The sequence below is a fragment of the Chiloscyllium plagiosum genome, unplaced genomic scaffold (genome assembly GCF_037043375.1).
Source record: "Chiloscyllium plagiosum isolate Xiang-an unplaced genomic scaffold, Cpla_swu_hap1 HiC_scaffold_41, whole genome shotgun sequence".
NCBI classification, from domain to species: Eukaryota; Metazoa; Chordata; class Chondrichthyes; order Orectolobiformes; family Hemiscylliidae; genus Chiloscyllium; species Chiloscyllium plagiosum.
The window spans coordinates 1522596-1530688 of NW_028270179.1; positions in this window are offsets into that span (position 1 = coordinate 1522596).

Here is an 8093-nt window from a genome sequence, read left to right on the forward strand (position 1 = left end):
AGGGTGGTCAGAACTGGAGATCATTATAAGGATAGGGATGGTGGTATGGACTGGAGAATATTACTGGGACAGCGTGGAGAAAGTCCAGGAGAGAGAAATTATTTCTACACTGGAAGATATTTAAAAGAGAGTGAGTATTATGCATGCTGGAAGATGTGATAGGGATGGGAAGGCTTGTTGAATGTGGAGGAGGATACAGTCATGAAGGGGTTATGGCAGACTATTCACTTACGAACGAAGGATGGGCTACAGGGAGCTGTTTCCAGACAAATGGAAGAGAAAGTGGCCTGAAAGCAGTTACAATTATAGCGAGGTATGCAGCAACTGCAGGGGTTTACACAGACAGGGAGTGCTGTTGGGATTTAAAAGGATACGCAGCTCGAGAATGCTGCAGGGACTGGAGGAGATTATACTGATAGGGACGTTTCTAAAAACTGAACAGTGTTAAAAGGGTAGGGAGGGTTGCATTGGTGAGAGCAGGTTTCAGCATTTGGGAGTATATGTGTCTGTGGGAGGTTATACAAATGGCGATGGCTCTCGGGTTTGGGGGTGGCAACATGGTAATGGGGATTGTACTTTCACAATCTTTACACAGATCGGGCGAGTACGAGTGAAAGGAAAAATTGGGACAGACATGGAGGATTCTGGGGTTGCAGGGCACTACAGAAAAAGGAGAGTTATACCAATCCAGATGACGTACACAAGCAGTGAAGATTGTGGGGATTGAAGCTGCTCACCATGATAGGGAGGGGCACAGCGACTGGAGATGTTACAGAATTGGGGAGGTTTCAAAACTCTGCAGGCAGTTACAGAGATAGCAAAGAGTTGTAAGGTCTGCTTGACGTTCCACAGATCAGGAGAGTTGAAGAGACTTGTTGATGTTGAACATGCAAGTAGGGTTGTTGGGAAGTAAGGTGGGAACAAAGATGGAGAGAACTGAAAGGGATCACAGAGACGTGGAGTGTTGTCGTCTCTCGTCGAAATTCCTGTGAGTGGGATTGTTTTCAGAACTACAGGATCTGCCAGAGGTAGGAGGCTTGAAGGAACAGAGTAGACAGGGAGAAATGTAACGACTAGAGAATGCAGAGGTGGTGTGGGTTGTAGGACATGCAATGAATTGGGACGACTGTAGAAGCTGGAGCGGTCCCCACAGACAAGGATGGTTATCGGAATATGAGGAATTTTCAGGGGTAAGGGTGTTTTGTGCATTCCCAGTAATTAGCGGTTTGGAGTACTGCTCACTCAGGGGAAGGTTTCAAAATTAGAGAAGGATGGAGCAACAAGAAGTGTTTGCAGAAAATAGAGTAATATCAACATGTCACTTCGGTGTTATACTGCTGATGGTCATTAGGTGGACCGTTGTTCTCTGCAAAATGTACAGATTCTCAGGAGAATGGACAGGGTGGATGCGAAACGATCCTTCCTTCCCCTTATGGATGAAAGATAAAAAAGGAGGCTTTGTAAGTCTAACATAGAGAACGACAGAGTTATCTTGTTTTCACTGGCACAAACATACTTCAGGTTTGCTTCCACACAGCTCAAAGCAATGCATTGTGATAACAAAGAACAAGGTCGGTAGGGAATGCAGTAGAGACGAGACGAAAGCCAGGTTGTAAGGGATGGAGGTAGTTAGAATGAAGGGAGATGTCCAACAGGTGGAAAGTTTTTCAGTGAGTTTGGAATGTCAGGTCTGGAGAACATGATACGCTCACTCTTAAGAGGGAGATAAATATATGGCGCAAGGTGAAACACCGCAGGAAGATCCCAAGCTCCGTACCTGTTATTTACTCAGTGAGCTGCTCTCACCCAGTCTGGTGCCAAGCCCCACCTACAAGAAGCATATGGTTTCCCAGCTCCTGGTGCTCAGGTCCCCCTCTACCAAGCAAAGAACATCTGCACTTAGACTCCTTGGTTATACAATCCTCGGCGCGATAATCTGCAAAAAAAAAAAACAGAATTCACGAAATGACACAGTATGGGTCAATATCAATCATAAACATTTCATTCTCTCAAAATGGAACTCCTGAATTCCTGCATCTCACGAAATTGACAGTTTAAAATATTAAAAATGAAGAACATTCCAAACAAAGGCTTGGACGAGGAGAGTTCTGGTCAGTCTTGTAGATATGGAAGTCACAAGACGTTCGGAGAGTGCTTTCAATCAGGGTAATGCCAGGTAAAGTGACAGATACACGTACAGAGTGGATAAATAGATCCACATCTGAACTTTTATCTCCCAGTCTCGGAATCTGAAGCTGTGCTCACCCATTCTGGTAAACACGCCCAGAATTACGTCATTAAGATCGGCACAATGATCCGATCAAACAAGATCTGTGGGTCAAATTCTAATATCCTTCAGGATCCACAAACAATTATCGGTACTAACATGCAGGTTCTGTGAAACCTGCTACCTCTAACCACCTGCAAGATCCACGTCCCTTCCTCCAGATTCTGAAGCTGTTCATACCTCTGGATTTGACCCGGACTTGACAGCTTTTCTTTCCAACGCAATGCTCCCCAAGTTTAGGATAGGGGAATGGGTTTTTTGGGTTTCTCTTCGGTTTAGCGGTGTGGACGTGTTGGGACAAAGGGCCTGTTTTCACACTGTAGAGAATCTAATCTACAGCCCAGGAACAGGCCCTTCGGCCCTCCAAGCCTGAGCCGATTAAAATGTAAAGTAGAAACTTTTTGGTTAATTCCTAAGCATCTGTATCCTCCCACTCCCCACCTACTCATGCATTTATCCAGACGCATCTTAAATGAATCGACCGTGCCGGCCTCTACCACCTCTGCTGGCAACACGTTCCAAGCGCCCACCACCCGATAAAGAAGTACTTGCCGCGTGCATCTCCCTTAAACTTTCCACCTCTCACCTTGAAAGAGTGACCTCTCGTTATTGAATCCTTCATCCTGTGAAAAATCTTGTCTCTATCCACCCTGTCTCTACCCTTCATGATTTTGTAAACTTCAAACAGGTCCCGCTTCAATTTCCTTTTTTCTAATGAAAATGAACCGAATCTCGTAAACCTTCTCTGCGCCCTCTACAAAGCGTCCACATCCCTTTGGTAATGTGCCGACCAGATCTGTACACAGCATTCTAAATGCGTCCGAACCAATGCCTTGTACAATTTTAACATGACCTGTCAGCTCTTGTACTCAATACCCCGTCCAATGACGGCAAGCATACTAAACGCCTTCTTGACCACGCTATCCACCTGTGCAGAAACCTTCAGGGTACAATGGACCTGCACTCCAAGATCTCACTGCCCATCAATTTTCCCAAGACCCTTCCGTTCATTGTATAATTCGCTCTCGAATTACTCTTGCCTAACTGCATCACCTCACATTTGTCTGGATTGAAAACCATCCGTCACCTTTCCGCCCAACTCTCCATCTATCTATATCATCCAGTATTCTCTGACAGTCCCTTATGTTTTCCACCAATCTTCGTGTCATCTGCAAACTTGATGATCATACCAACAGTGCCCTCTTACAGATGATTTAGGTATATTACAAACAACGGTGGCCCCAATACTGACCCCTGTGGCACGCAACTGGTCACCTTTCTCCATTTCGAGAAACTCTCTTCAACTACTACTCTCTGTCTCCTGTTGCTCAACCAGTAATTTATCCACCTAGCTAGAACACCCTGCACACCATATGACTTCACTTTCTCCATTAGTCTACCACGGGGAACCTTATCAAACGTCATCCTAAAGTCCATGTTTATGACATCAACAGCCCTTCCTTCATCTATCAACTTCGTCACTTCCTCGAAGAACACTATTACGTTGGTAAGGCACGACCTCCCCCGCACAATACCATGTTGCCTATCACTGATACACCCATTTGTTTCTAAATATAAATAGATCGTATCCCTCAGTACCTTCTCCAGCAACTGTCCTACCTCCGACGTCAGGCTTGCGGGTTTGCAGTTACTCGGAATATCCCGACTACCCTTCTTGTGCAAGAGGACAACTTGAGCAACCCTTCAGTCCTCCGGCATCTCAGCTGTATTTAAAGATGCCACAAAGATATCTGTCGGGGCCCCAGCTATTACCTCACTTGGCTCCCTCAGAAACCTGGGGTAGATCCCTTCCGGTCCTGTGGATTTGTCCACCTTAACAACCTCTCGCCTACCCACCACATCTTCACTACGTACGTCAACGTGATCCAGACTAATTAAACTTCTATCTCTAATCTCAACATTCATCATGTTCCTCTCCTCAGTGAACACTGACGCAAAGTAATCATTCAGAATCTCACCCATTCTCTCAGGTTCATCCATTCTCTAGTCACCCGCTTCCTTCTTATATAAGAATAAAATGCTTTGGGATTCCCCTTAACTCTGCTCGCAAAAGCTATTTCATGACGGATTGTACACAGTTCGTTCCTCGTTTAAGACTTGTCCTACTCTTCCGACATTCTTCCGGGGCCCGTTCTGTTCTTAGCTCCCTAGACGATATGCATGCTTCCATTTTTCTCTTAGCTAATCGTACAATTTCTCCTGTCAGCCACGGTTCACGAAACTTGCCCTTCCTAACCTTTGCCTTCAACAGGACATGCCCATCCTGCACTTTAACCTATCTTTGATAGGCTCCCACATTAAAATGTTGTCTTCCCTTCAAATAGCTGTGTCCAATCCACATTTCCGAACTCCTCCCTAATTTTGATATAATTGGCCTTGGCCCCGTTTAGTACTCTTCCCTAAGGACCCTTAGGGCCAGTCTCTTCTTTACCTTTTATTCGAAAACATGCAGAATTGTGGTCACTGTTTCCAATGAAATCCCCCACCGCAACTTCTACAACCTGTCCTGGCTCGTTTCCCATTACCAGGTCCAACATGATCCCTTCCCTCGTCGGACTATTGACATACTGTTCTAGAAACTCTCCTGAACGCTTCTTACAAAGTCGATCCCATCCAGACATCTGACGTTAAGTGTATCCCAGTCAATGTTGGGAAAATTAAAATCTCCCATCACCACTACCGCATTGCCTCTGTATCTTTCCATAATCTCTCTAACTGTTTGTTCTTCCACCTCACGCTCACTGATCAGAGGCCTGTAATGCAGCCCCAGTGTGACTGTACCCTTTGTACTTCTCCGGTCCTCCCATAATGCCTCAATACCGAAGACCTCCATAGTGTACTCCCTTAGCACAGCCATGGTGTCGTCCTTGAACAGCACTACAACTCCACTCCCCCCCCTCCCGCCTTTTTACTTCCCTCCCTTTCCTGTCTGAAGCGTCTGTATCCTGGAACATTTAATAACCAATCATCATGCTGTTCCTTCAGCCAAGACTCTGTGATTGCAATATCATACTACCAGGCATCAATTCAAGCCCTAAGTTCATTTGCCTTACACACGAGACTCCTTGCATTAAGTAGCTGCATTTCATGGCACTAGTTTTTTTTGCAGTCATCTGCTCTCTGCATATTCTCCCTTTATTAATGCCATCTTCATAAATCTTACAGTCTCCAGTCATCACCTCACTGCCTATAAGTTTTCTCTTCTGGTTCCCAGCCCCCTGCCACATTAATTTAAAACCTCCCCAAGAGGAGTAGCAAAAACTCCCCCAAGGACATTGGTTTCAGTCTGGTTCAGATGTAGACTGTCCAATTTGTAATAGCCCCACCCTCCCCAGAACCGGTCCCAATGTCCAACAAATCTGAACCCTTCCTTCCTACACCATCTCTCAAGCCACGTGTTCATCCTGCGTATTTTGTTATTTTTGCGCAAACTAGCACGTGACACTGGTAGTAATCCCGAGATCACTACCTTTGAGGTCCTCCTCTTTCACCACTCTCCGTGCTTCCCGAATTCTTCTTTCAGGGTCTCATCTCGTTTTCTACTCGTATCGTTGGTGCCTATATGCACCAAGACAACTAGCTGTTAATCCTCCCCTTTCAGAAAGCTCTGCAGCCGAGCACAAGGGAGGCATCATACCATCCGGGAATCCCGTTTTCGGCCACAGAACCGCCTATCTACTCCCCGCACAATAGAATCCACGGTGACTACGGTCCTATGAGTCTTTTTCCCGACCTTCTGAACAGCAGTGCCCGCCATCGTGCCATGATCCTGGCAACTGCTGCCCCCTCCTGATGTGCCATTTTCCCCCAAAAGTATCCAGAACAGTATACCTCTTTTGGAGGGAGATGACCACAGGGGACCCTGCACTGATCTGCTTTCCTCCTCATTTTCTGTCGATTGGTCACCCATTCTCTGTCTGCCTCAGCAACTCTAACCTGCAGTGTGAGCAGTTCACTAAACGTGCTATGCGTCACCCCCTCAGCATCACGAATGCTCCACAGTGAGTCCATCCACAGCTCCAGAGCCATCATGCGGTCAAAAAGGAGCAGCTGCTGGACACATTTCCAGCAATTAAAAGAGTCAGGAACGTCAGACACGTCAAACGAGAGGGACATGCCACGGGTCAGAGGTCCCCTACCACTGTCAGCTTAGCTTTACAAGAAGCAAAACCAAACGCTTCACTCCACCTTCTCTCCTCGCTGATCTGCCAAATCTAATCTAATCTCATCTCAACTAAAATCTCCAACGAATACTACTCTCATGTTCTTATAGGTATCTGTAATTTCGCGACACATCTGCTCCTCTGGTACTTGTTTGCTATTTGGTATTCTATAATACAGTCGTAACAGAGTGAATATCCTCGTTTTGTTTCTAAATTTTAAACACATGGCCTCATTAAATGATTCCTTAAGTGTATCATCTCTTAGCACTGATGTGATTTACTCCCTTATCAAAAAGACAACATTCCCTCCTCACTTGCTTGTGTTTCTGTCACGCCTGCAGCTTCCGCATCTTGGAAAATGGATCCACCAGTCCTACCCTTTGGACTGGTTTTGGCTATAGTATCCCCATCCCAGAGCCAATCAATGCTATGAGCTTGAATGCCTTATCAATCAGGCCGCGTGTGGTGAAATAAATAAACCCGACGTCTTTTTCCTCCCTTTTCAGTGCCGCTGGATCTCCTGAACAGTAAACCTCCTCTCAATGGCTGAAGTATTTTCCCCTCTCTTCTTCAGAGTCCCAACCATCTGCCAAACTAGTTTAATGCTTCCTAGTTAATAATAGCAAATGTTGCCCCAGGGATCCTCATGCCTCTCTGGTTCAAGTACAACCCGACACCCACTTGAGGATAATCTTGGGGATCGCCCAGTGAAACCATTTAGTGGAACTGAGAAATGAGAATGGATGATCTCTTTCACATGACTGTCAGAAAGGCCCCCAACAGTCAGCGGGAATTTGAGCAGCAAACATGTCAGAAGATCTCAGATATCTATAAGAATGAGAGCGTTGTAACATTCCAAATCGAGACTGGGAATGCGGTAGTGTTCAGAGCTTGGATGGGAGGAATTTGTTAATTATGGTCAAGAAAACTGCCTCAGTCAATATGTAAATAGGCGGACTGGAGAAAGGGCCAAAACTTGTCCTCCCCTTCCGAAACAATTAGGGAAAAGGGACTGAGGTATTAGTGCGCAAGCATTTTGTCAAAGAGACCACAATTCTATTAGATTGATAATAGTCATGGAATTGAACAGGCCTGTTCCACAAGTTAAAGAGTAAAATTGGTATTGCCGCAATCCAGAAATTATTAATCAAGACCTTTCAAACGTTAATTATTGGACGTTAATTGCAGTTAAATGACGTGTGGCAAGTGGGAAACTTTCAAAAGAGAGAAACAACCAGAGTTCAGGGCAAGCATATTCCTGTTAATATGAAGGATAATGCTGACACAGGGAGGAAATACTGGATGACTGTGCATATTGAGGCTCTGGTCAAGAAAAAGGGACACACAATATATATAGTCAGCAGGATGAAGTGAATCAGTTGAATAACATTTCAGGTGTGGTAGTGCACTTAACACGGAACTCAGGAGAGCAAACAGGGGGCCTGAGAAAGCGTTGGCGGATCGGGTTCATGAAAATCCAAAGAGAAACTGCATGCATATTAATAACGAAACATGAACTTTTGACAGCATGTAGTCCTTTAAAGATCAATGGGGCCATCGATGCGTGGAACCACATGAAATGGGTGAGAACCTAATCGAAAATTTCACGCCATTGTGGAGAA